The 12,923-nt window shown below is 26.5% G+C and overlaps 1 protein-coding gene across 1 annotated transcript in view; it reads left to right on the top strand.

The window, feature by feature from the left end:
- LOC100211155 (3'-5' ssDNA/RNA exonuclease TatD) overlaps positions 1 to 12,923 on the top strand; it is a 33,667-nt gene that overhangs the window by 18,629 nt on the left and 2,115 nt on the right. The gene's annotated exons all lie outside the window — the stretch shown is intronic.

Raw genomic sequence — 12,923 nt, 5'->3', positions numbered from 1 at the left:
ATTTTTATATACAACTAACAACTCAGCTTTTATTAACCATAATTACTATTACTAAAAAGAAGCCACTTATAGTATACAAAGTTTTAGTGAAGGTTAATAGAGATTTCTATTTAACTAACGCAAAAATTTTTATTCAGCCAGATTTACTTAGTTAAATTTAGAATGCAATAATTAAAGTATTTTAAGAATGTTTGTCCATCTGACATATATATATGTTTTTTAAACTGGCCTTCTTTTTTTTTAAAGCATTTTAGCAGAAAGGCTACATATTTAAGTAGGCCATGGGGAGTAGTTAATACAAAGAAAAATTATAAATTATGAAATTTGTTTATAGGGGCAGATCTATAAAGTTTTAATGTTTTAGTGAGGTAACTTCCAAGCATGCTGCAAACCTCAAACTTTTACGAACTTATACTATCATTAAATAAGGATGTTTGGCCAAAAATAATTTTTTTTATGTTTTATTAAAATACATTCACTAACCCCAAATGAAAGGCAAATATTGAAATTAAAAAGTATTTTTGTACTATCTTTTAGTAAATGAAGTTTTATTAATAGAAATTAAAAAATTAATACAAATCCTAACATTGCATCTGACATAGTAGACTTTCCTAGATTTTCATCAAAAAATAAAAAAAATAAAGAAATAATAAAAGTTCTTCATAGCTTGATGATATCTGTTAAACCTAAATCCATAATTGTTTATGTATCAATGACTTTTTATGTTAAGTTAAGTTAACAGATATTTACACACACATGAACACACACTGGGCGCACAACATGTTGACAAAATTTAAGTAAAATAAAAACATACCATTAAAGTATAGTATTGCGTACCTTCATCGACTTTTCTTTATCCATATCCATCAACATCATAGTATTTTCAATTTTATCTTTATAGCCTCTTTATTGTAATGTGGTTGTTTATTGAATTCTCACTAACAAAAACTCCATACATAATAATCTAAAGATTTGTATCTAATAAACTAATTAGCTTAATTTCCTTTGACCAAAATTCAGTAACATTAACACCGAGAAATTGTTGCACCTTTTTAGATAAAATGATGATCATTTCCTACTTGCTTTATCCATCATACAAATACTATACAACTACTCAGAGTTATTAACAAGGCCAAAAGTAGCGAGGCCAAGAGTTTTAAGGACAAGGCCTATGCAAACATTTTGAAGACTTAAATTTTTACAATAAGGCCAATTATTAACAAATCTTTAGGTAAGAATTGCTGTGACAATAAAACCACATGTTGTAAAAATAAACCAAGGTTATTCGCAGAACTCAATGAAGTCAATAAAAAAATATACTTGTAGGTATATATGAAAGCCGAAAACAAAAATACATAAAGAAAAATAATGAAAACTTTTAACTCTTTAATTTTATGTACTTTTTTTGAAGGCCTAGGCCAAAACAATAAAGGCCAAGGCCAAAATTTTCAAGGCCAAGGTCAACAGTTTCAAGTTTAAAACCTTAATTTTTGGCCTTAAGTCAAGGCCAAGGATTAACAACTCTGCAACTACTATAAGGTTAAACATCAGTGACCTTCAAGCTTTATGAAAAAAAATGCAGAGTCATGGTATCTCCTTGATTGCTTACAACACCTAGTGCCATCGAAGTAGCAGGATTTTTTTTTTTTTAATGAGAATTGGGACTTCGTTATTAGTTTTACAGAGCTGTCTTAGTTTCTTTTGTTGACTATCTGGTCCTTTTGAAAATTCTTTTCATTGGAAAAGAAAATCAAAGATTTTTTTCTTTATTATTTTCAGTTTTGTTAGAAGTGTGCTTTTTCGAATTGCCTTTTCTTTGCTGTGTCATGAATCAACCTCTTCTAAAAACATATGATCTGTATTAGATATTTTCAGCAATGCTTATGCAAATAGTTGCATCTGATAAATGCAGATCTCTTGCTATGTAGCACATAATCTTTCTCATGTATTTATTAATGATCTCCTGGATTCTCTGTGCAATATCTGGACTTGTGTGATCCTTATGTACTCTGTGCGTTTTCTTTGTTTGTGTGGTGGCATCAGGATCAGTATCTTTTACTTTTTTGCATGTTGTTGAAGACCAGTTTTTTTTAGAAATTTACCCTTACTGCAGTTCCATTTAAAATTAACATTAAGCACATGAAATAATGAAATAAACATTTATTGTCAATTTATCTTGTGCACCCTTTATATATATCATATATTTAGATTGGCACTTACATTAATACCAACTTAAATCCAGACTATTTTTTCAGAAAAAGGAAAAAAAACAGTTTTTTTGTCCTAATTAAAGTTCTTCATATCTAGGTAATACCTTCCCAAACCCTCAGTTAATGTATGTACTGAAGTCCCTGGAGCTCCCTATTTCAGAATCATATCATCAAAGGCATTTTATGCAAGGCTAAGTACACAAATATATTAGTGCGTGTGTGAGTGTATATATATATATATATATATATATTTTTTATATTTTATATATATATATGTTTTATATTTTATATATATATATATATAAATATATATATATATATATATATTATATATATATATATATATATATATTATATATATATATATATATATATATATATATATATATATATATATATATATATATATATATATATATAAAAGGGTGGTTCAAAAAACAACTTTTTTTAAAATAGTCTGCTGCACTTAACTAAATGTGTTTTATATAATACAAAAACATAAGGTTTAAAATTTTTTTTGAATAAAAATTATTTTTAGGGGTGCCTCTCAACCCATAAAAATTTGACAAGTCCCTAATATTTTGAGAAAAAAAGTTTATCAAAAATAATAATCATTTTACATAAAAATATAATCTGCTGTTATAAGTTGCAGATATAATCGCTTAAAAACTATTGTTTTTAAGATGAAAATAAACAAAGTCAATATTTTTAAGTTTTTTTTAAATAATTTTTTGAACATGTTTTTTATGTAAATTGATTATTATTTTTTAAGTTTTTACATAATTTCGCTTCTTTTGAGTACCAGGTTGACATACTTTAGAAAAACCTTTTTTTTTCAAAATATTAGGGACCTGTCAAATTTTTAAGGGTCTTGAGGCACCCCTAAAAATATTTTTTATTCAAAAAAAATTTAAACCTAGTGTTTTTGTATTATATAGAACACATTTAGTTAAGTGCAGCAGACTATTTTTAAAAAAAGTTGTTTTTTGAACCACCCTTTTATATATATATATATATATATATATATATATATATATATATATATATATATATATATATATATATATATATATATATATATATATATATATATATATATATATATATATATATATATAAATAAACATACACTCACACACATACATACACACATGTGTGTGTATATATATATATATATATATATATATATATATATATATATATATATATAAATAAACATACACTCACACACATACATACACACATGTGTGTATATATATATATATATATATATATATATATATATATATATATATATATATATATATATATATATATATATATATATATATATACATATATATACACACACAGTTGTAACCAAAAAGCTGTTGTATTCGTGTTTTTTCAACAAACTCAAAGTTTAAACAGACACAGTGTCTCTGACACATCTCACAGTTTGTCAATACATTGTTTAAAATTGCATTAATATATTTCTTTAACTATAGTAACTAAATTAATACAGTTACAAATTACAGTAATATTGTTCAGTTTTACATATCACTAATATCTGCTACACTGTCCCTTATTCTTAATTACTTCAACAATTCTTGCAGGCATAAAATTATGAGATTTTTACAAACATCAAAAGTTATGTCTTTGCACCACACATGTGTAATGATGGCACAAAGATCATCTAAATTTGATGGTTTCTCTTAATCAACTTTAGTTTCATTATATGCCACAAGTTTTCGATGGAGTTAAGGTCTGGGCTCTGTCCTAGCCAAGAACCTAGAACCTCAACCCCATGATCCCGAAGCCAATTTTTCACTAAAGCTGCTTGATGGCAGGGAGCACCGTCATGCATAAACAGTTTGTAGTTGTGAATCTGCATAACTGTCAAAAGCTTTTCATCCAGTATGGTAATATATTTCTGTGCATTCATAGTGGTATTTTATGGGAGAAAGTAGAGGGAGCCTCAGCAAGACGCTGAGAAGCTGCCCCATACCATCAAGTATGCTGTATGTTTAACAGTTCATATGCAAAACTTTGAATCAAATCTTTTATTGACAGGACAGCGAACATATCTTGGTGCTGCAAAATACAACTTTGTTACCTTCGTCACTAAATATTACTTCATTCCACATTTCACTAGTGTAATGTTTGAATTTCCTGCCAAAAAGTGATCTATGACGAATGTTCTTCTTCGATAACAGCGTGCAGGTCAATACGGTTTTAGATTAAGTGTCACTTAAACGTCGTTGAATGGTTCTTGCACTAACTCTGTGTGGCAGTTGACTTGCTACGGCAAAGGATGATATCATTGGATTCTTTAACACGTGTTATTTTATTGCTCAATCTATAGTAGGAGTTGTAACCTTAGGGTGTCCGGTTCGACATTTTGATTTCACATCACCTGTCTCTTGCCAACATTTCATTGTCAATGACACAACTTGCTGGAAACATTAAGATGTTGTGTCACAGGTGCTTGTGTTAAACCCGAGTTAACTAATGCAACAATCTGACCATAATTTTTATGTGAAAATTCAATTATTGGTATGAAATTATTGATCTAAAGTAAACAAAGAACACAACATAAACAAAGAAGAAATGAAACTATTTCATTTTTTAAAATAAAAGATTATCTTAATTAGTTCAAGCACTAAAAGCAACAGCTTTGGTTCATTTCTAGCTTTCAACAAGCTTAAAACAGCAAATTATGCAAAATGCAGTTATATTTGAGCATACAAAAGATTTATGGTCACAACTGTGTGTGTGTGTGTGTGTGTGTGTGTGTGTGTGTGTGTGTGTGTGTGTGTGTGTGTGTGTGTGTGTGTGTGTATATATGTATATATATATAAAACCCCTAACTGGTTGTCAGGAAGTTTTTCCGTATTTTGTTGACAAAAAGTAAAATGTAAGACTGGAATTTTTTTTTTATTACTTGATAGACTGCCTGCCCCAACCAAACCCTCAGTCTATGTAGCAGCTCCCTTGCATATCAGACTAAAAGATAGTTGATGTAGCAGTACTCCGTTATGAGTTAGGCTATTTGTCAGTCGATATAGCAGCACTCCGTTGCGAGTCAGGCTATTTGTCAGTCGATGTAGCAGCACTTCATTGCGAGTCAGGCTATAAGATAGTCGATGTAGCAACACTCGGTGCATGATTTACAGTAAAAAAAAATTAAAATAAAAAAATTTTATTAAAAAGAATAAAAATAAAAACATTGTTTATATTATTAAAAACATTCAGAATGTTTTTAAAAACATTTTGGTCAATTAAATTTGCGTTTTTGCGGGTTTTTTAAAAGATGATTAATTTGGAATTAGATTAATGGTTTTTACTTTCTGACAACATGGAAATGTTGGACGAAAGTCAAAAGTAATTAAAAGTGACATATATGTTGGCATAAGTAGTGGCACACACACACACCAAAGCTCAGCAAAAAACTGATTTAAAACAATTTAAAAGATTTGTTGTGTCTCGCCTAAGTGCTCAAACTACAAAGTAGTGGGCCAGCATCCCATAAGGAGAGTGCTCAGCAAAATAAAAAGTTATATATATATATATCAGGCCTTGTTAAGAAGCGTTATGCAGCTCGCATTATGCCTGCGAAAAGTCGATTTGCCTACGCGTTCAGCAGTTTTGCGTTACGCAAAATCTTTTATCTTTTAGAATATTTAAATTATCTCTTGATATTGTTTACATGATGTTTATACAGAAGAAATAAAGTCATAAGTAAAAGCATTCAACCGCAGTTGTAAACTAATAGATTTTTTGTTAAAGAAACAGTTTGTTTAATAATTTTGTTGTTGTTGCTAAAAATTAGTTAAAGAAAATAAAGTGTTTTAAGTTTTATCTTAAGGAATTCAATATATAAATTCCTTTTAAATGTAAAAATTATTTTTTGTCATAATAGTTTAAAATTATTTTATTTTGATGTATATATTTTATTAATAAGATATTTTGTTTATTGTTAATTCAATAATGTAAAGTTTTAATGATGTTCGTTTAATTTATGAAAATAAATTATGATCACAAATATATTATCGGTAACTGATAAATAATAAAAGAAAACTCTTTATTGTTTAAAAACATTATTAAAAAGAGTTCACAAAATAAATAAGAAAAAATTTATTAACAGTTAATAATATAACCAAAAACCAACTGTAAAATTATGAAAAAATAAACAAATATAATGTTACGTTTTATGAAAAAAATGTTTTTTTCAAAAAAAGTTTAGTTGATATTTGAAAAAAATAATAAAAATGATTTTTCAAATAGGAACTTAGATTTTATTTGTAACTTTTGTTATTGTGAGAAAAAAAAACTGTTTGTATGATTTTTAACACGTTGATAAAATAACTTTAATTACAATGCGGTACTTGAGAAGACACTAGTGACGCAATATAACTTCTAACAATACAAAATATATTTGCTGAGTTGAGTTACTTTGAAATGCGTTATGTTTTCATTACGCAGGGAAATCTCGTAACAAGGCCCGATATATATATATATTTGGGTGGGTCAAAAAATATAAAATTTTAGCAACACAAATCAAACGTACTTAAAAAAGGCGCTCCTTTTTTTCCTGAAAAAGATGGTATAAAATTTTTTGAATAAAATATATTTTTAGGGGTCCTAACTAGGGATCCTTGAATATTTAATGGGTTCCTAATTTTATCTTCCAAAATATTTTTCAAAAGTATGTCAACCTGGTATTCAAAAGAAGCGAAATTTTATAAAAGTTTTAAAAATAGCTATTATTTTTTATAAATATTACCATTTTAAATTTTTTTGTATAAAAGCAATTGTTTTTCAAAAAAGGTAGTTTTTTTTTATAAAATATTTTATAAAAAAATTTTTATATAAAATATAATCATTTAAAAAAAAAAAAAAAAGAATTTATAAAATATGATTGCTATTTTTAAAACTTTTATAAAATTTTGCTTCTTTTGAGTACCAGGTTGACATTTTGTATGCTTTTGAATTTTTGAACATTTTAGTTATTAGTTAAATCAATCAGCGATTTTATGTCCATTTGTATTGGCCACAAATCTGCAATTCATAAATTACTAATTTATTCACACCTGCATACAACACATATGTATACTAGGATGGTGCTATAATAACTTTTTTTCGAATACTATGTGAAACCTTTTCTAAAACGTCAATAATTAAAAAAAAAATAGTTGAATTTTTAAAAATTTTATAGAAATAAGAAAAAAATCCTTTTTTTTTTTTTTTTACTCTACAAACTATAAATATGATAAAACAGAGTTTAAAAAGTTAGATCATTGTTGATTAAACATTTTAATAAACATTTCAGTTAAGAAATGTTTATTAAAATGTTTCAAGAGTTCTCAAAAGCATCATCAGACTTAGCCCGGTAAGCTCAAATGTCCATAGTTCGAAGTCCTCTCAAGCAATCTCATTTGTTCTATGCACATTTTTTAATGTGACCTCAACACCAAGAATATGCCTGGTCAGAGCTTCTTGGGCTGTAATGTAGGCTGATGTGGCCTCTTTCAGGTTCACCCAATTGGAATCTTCCCTCATTTTAATCCATGCATGTGACCAAGAACAGCTAATAAAAGCCCGGGTGAATAAAAATGAGCAATTGCTTTTACTTAGTAATTGGTCAGCTTTACGTGAATAAAAACCTCAGCAGTTTTGCTCAAATTTTTATTCACGTAAAGTTAAGCAATTTGCTCAGTAATTGCTCAGCTTTACATGAATAAAAACTTGAGTAAAATTGCTGAAGTTTTTATTCAGGTATAGGAGAAGAGATCAGAGTCATTGTCATTTTGAGAGCTTGATTCTGCATATAATTGCTCTAGATAATGAAGATCCAGGTTTTTTTAGTATCAATTGCCTATTAGCAGGATGCTCAACAATTTTTTGATCGGTGGATACACAGCTCTTTCTATCAGCCATTTGATGGTTATAAAAGATTTGTTCTTTGCTCTTCGTTTTTCTTTTTTCGTCAAGAATATTAAACGGCATAAGAAAATCCATAGTTGAATATCTCTTCAAGCATTTTTATATTCAACCACAAGTTTATTTAGTTTTTTTGTGATGCCAGCTCTGGTTACTGATGGTAAGCTAAATTTCATATTGCGAAGCTGCTCCAAATCCTTCACTATTTGTATAACAACTTTAGATGGTGGTGCAAGGTGTGTGTCAACTAAATGGTGATAGTAGCCAAGAATGTGTCGAATTCCTGGAATAGTCTTGAAATTAGCTAAGCTTTTTGTTCGTAATCCATATGGAGCAGCTGATACCAGAAGCTCCCTTGATTCTTTTGAACATGGTGGTCTAGAGTTGTCTGCCTTTCTCTTTGAGGCTCCATTAGCACTTATGCGGGACATATTTATGGAAATATATTTATATCTAAATTAGAAAATTAAATAATTTTCTACTCCAACAATGATAGTTAAGCTAAATTTATAATATAATAACTATTAACTTCATCTAATTTAAAAACGGTATAAATATTCTCTAATAAAGGATAATTATAATTAAGTAATCCTGATAAGTATTTTTATCTTATTTCTATAAAGTAACTTTTTGACCTAATAAAATTTTTAAATTATTTTTTAAATTGTTCTTAGAAAACATTTATTCTTCTTATGGAATAGGTTTCATGAGAAAATAAAAAGTTGCATCACCCTAATGTATATTATCATGTTTGTTATTTAATCTTGTTTCCATCAAACTAGTTGAGCTCTGTTTCCTTGGATAACTTAGGAGTGTTTGTTAAACGTGTAAAGTTATTAACTTTATTCTTTTTTACATCTTTATTAAAATATAGTTATCCTTGTCCTTTTTCCCACACTTTCATTTGCTTCTTTGATAATAATGCTCATTGTTTTAAGATAATATATTCTAAAATGTTAATGTAAGGAATTCTGTTTTTGGTGGAACTCAAAAGTATGATAAAAGATATTTTTAATTATGTTCTTACTTTTTCTTTTTAAGCATCATAATAACTTTAACAGCTGAAACATTTATCAGAAGTTATATAATGATAACAATATAAATCATATAACATCAGGTATTTAAAGACTAATCAGGAATTAGTCTTTAAATACATGATGTTATATGATTTATATTGTTATCATTATATAACTTCTGATACATGTTTCAGCTGTTAAAGTTATTATAGCTTACAATACCTTGTTATTGCTGGTATGCAGAAACAACTTAGCAGAAAATGATGTAGCCCAATAGCCTATAACTATTAGAGAAGGGCTGAATTATTTTAACAGTATAATAAAAAAAAATTTTGTTTTTTTATTTTCACTGTTTTAAGTTATTAATATATATTTATATAAACTTATATAATTTACACAAACTTAAAAGAGCATTTTAGCTTTTTTGAAAGAAGTATAATAAAAAATATTTTTTTTTTTAAATTTATAAACATGGTTTTCCTTTGTGAATCTTTAATCATTCAGTAGTCATAGTTACTTATCAAAGCTTTTTAAAGTTATGAAAGTAATAGTTTTTATGAAATTTTTTGTGTGTGTGTGTGTTTTAAATATTTTATTTTTTGTAAAATAATGATATGCAATAACAGCAGGCACTTCTTCTTGCAATTTCTGCTATAGTAACAGTAACTAATCTTGTAATTCTAATCTTGTAATCTAAGTAATTAATCTTGTTTCACATCGTTGGTTCGCATTTTTTTAAGGTGTACAGTGGTAACACCTGGTTTATTGATATTATAAGTGTTTCTCAAAATTGTAATGATTCATGACTTCTGTGAATTTATTAAAGACGAAATTAAAGTGATTTGTTGCTCTTGATTGTTGATTTTGCTGATACATCAAAACTATGTGGCTTCAAACTATGTGGCTTTGACTTTGAGAGTGTCTTTATTATAATTTTTTATGGTTTATCTCCTTTATATTATCTTTATTTATATGGTTTATTATATTTTTTTATGGTTTATCTCCATGTTGTTATAAATGTGTAGCTGCTCTTTTTTTGAAAAAAAAACTGTTTTTCATAACCAACATGTAGGTGTCTGAACAAAAAAACATTTACATTTGAGAATCATTTTATTATATGGGAATAAAATTGCATGGTAGATTCCGTAACGCTTATAAATACAACAAATTCATCCTTTTTTATTTTACTGTGACTAGGATGGTGATAATATGAGGAAAAATTTAGCTGGTCTTCTTTTTATATTTTCTTATTTAAATATACAAGTATAATATCACACCAAGGGTCAGTACATTAAAATTGTTATTGTATTGTGTGTTTGTATATTTTGTTTATTTTTGTTAAGTAACATTTATTTTTGATCACTACAGTTCAAAATATAAAATAAAAAAACACTTTTTAATAAAGTCTTATCACATTTTATTTTCTTTAGAAAATGAGAAAGTTTTCTGAAAATGTGCGAGAGAAATAAAGTTTTTTTTTTTAAATTATCAACCTAATTTCTAGCTAGTTACAAATGAATAACGTTTTATTTAGTTACACAAATGAATACCGTTGATAGTTTATTGATTACACAAAAGCAATCAATGAAAAAAAATGAAAAAACCATAAAAATCATTTTTCAAAAAAATTGTAAATGTTAACACAGTTCATAAGAAATCATTTGGTAGTTTTGCAATTATAAAACCTTAATTTTTTTCCTTAGATAAGATCAAAAAAATAAAATTTATCATAGCATATTAAATCATACTGAACTATTTTATTTTATTAAATATGAAACTGGATATTCAAGTAAGTACACTAATTTTCATGATAAAAAGATGCCTCAAATTAAACTGTTTTCTAAAATTCTTTTAAATAACAAGTCTTGAAAATAAGAAAGTTAAGTATTTAATTTGGATACTCTGAAATACTTTGCATTTTCTTTAATTTTTTTGGTTTTTTTTATAACAATCATTTGTGTTCATTTGAAACTCCACTGTGTACACAGGGCGTAAAGTTCAACTTATAACCTGACTTTGAACAACTTAACATATATATAGTTCCCAGATCACAGTTTGATTTTAAAAACCTTAATTGTAATATTTAAACAAAAAATAATTTTTTAGTCTGTAGTTGACCTCTTGGCTTTGTAGAGGTGAATATATTTTTCAAAAAAGTGGACTATTTATTCTGAATGTGATAAGAGTGTAAAACATTTAACATGTTGATGACAAACCTAATAAAAACAAATGTAGTTCCAATATAATTATATTTTCTAATATAAATATATAAGTATTATATCATACCTCTTTGCAATTAAATGGTATTGCTTTATTCATCATTATTTTGTTATCTTTTATGAACTGTAATTTAAAATACACAATAAAGCTGCCTAGTCTCTATTAGTACAGTTAATTTGTTAAATGTTGCATTATCTGAGACTGGTTTTTGAACTTAATATCATTGTCTTAATATGTTTGTTTTAAGGCAAGTTAAAGAATGTGCTGTGAAAAAAATCCATTGTGAAAGAGTTTTGCCATTTAAATCGATTTGTAAGACAAATGCTTTAGTTATGAAATTACAAAAAATAGAATAAAGCAAATTTTTTACTGAATATTATATGCAAGGTAATATAAGGTTTTAAGTATGCAGTTTTTTTAAAATAATGATGAATCTAAGGTAAAAACTACAGTTGTGCATGTCTGACAGTTGCCACCTATGATTAAGGATAAATTAAATTAAGTATTTAGTATGCTTTTGCATTACCTCTTGTAGCAATAGTATGTTAAAATGTAATCTTATTAGGATACAGCAAGAATCAAAATGATGACAAGTCAATAATTAACAAAATGGTGGATAGCTCAGTTTGTTAGAGCGTCAAACAAAAAGTTAAAACCCGTATTGTTGTGCAATACTAATTCAAATCCTGCCACCCCCAACTCAGTGCTTGAGTAGTACTTTGGTGCGCAAAAATATTGTTCAATAATGGACAATACTTTAGATAAATCTCAATGACTATTTGTGACTGTTCCTATGCTAAGTCAAAAATATCTTAAGATATATGAGTAAAGAAAAATATCTTCATATATAAGATTACAGAAAAATATTTTCACATATAAGATTACAGAAAAATCTCTTTACATATAAGATTACAGAAAAATATCTTCACATATAAGAGTACAGAAAAATATCTTCACATATAAGAGTACAGAAAAATATCTTCAGATATTTCAGAGTACAGAAAAATATCTTCACATATAAGGGTACAGAAAAATATCTTCAGATATTTCAGAGTACAGAAAAATAAAGCATGAAAATTCAAAAAAAAAAAAAAATTTTCTTTATTGATCAAATTTGATTGAATATAATTAAAAAATAATGAATCAATTTTCTAGAAATTACATAAATGTTACCAAGTAGCAGTGTATAAAAAAATTCTGTTAAATCCAAATTTAAAAACTAATTGCTTGAAACCTTATTGGAAGTAGGAGTTGATTTTTTTTTTTTAATTAAGTCTTAAATTGACACTTTTTAAACTAAAGGTTTACTGCTATTTATCAGAGTGTGCAAAGATCAACATGATAAATAATGTGTGTATGTGCGTGTGTATATATATATATATATATATATATATATATATATATATATATATATATATATATATATATATATATATATATATATATATATATATATATATATATGCATTTAAGAATGTAATATTTTGGGAAAATTGTCATTAATATCATGGAAAAGTCATGCATTATTTAATATTATGAATAACCGGAGATAATT

This window comes from Hydra vulgaris, chromosome 01 (assembly GCF_038396675.1).
Source record: "Hydra vulgaris chromosome 01, alternate assembly HydraT2T_AEP".
Taxonomy (NCBI): Eukaryota; Metazoa; Cnidaria; class Hydrozoa; order Anthoathecata; family Hydridae; genus Hydra; species Hydra vulgaris.
This window is presented reverse-complemented; position numbering and strand designations above follow the sequence as displayed.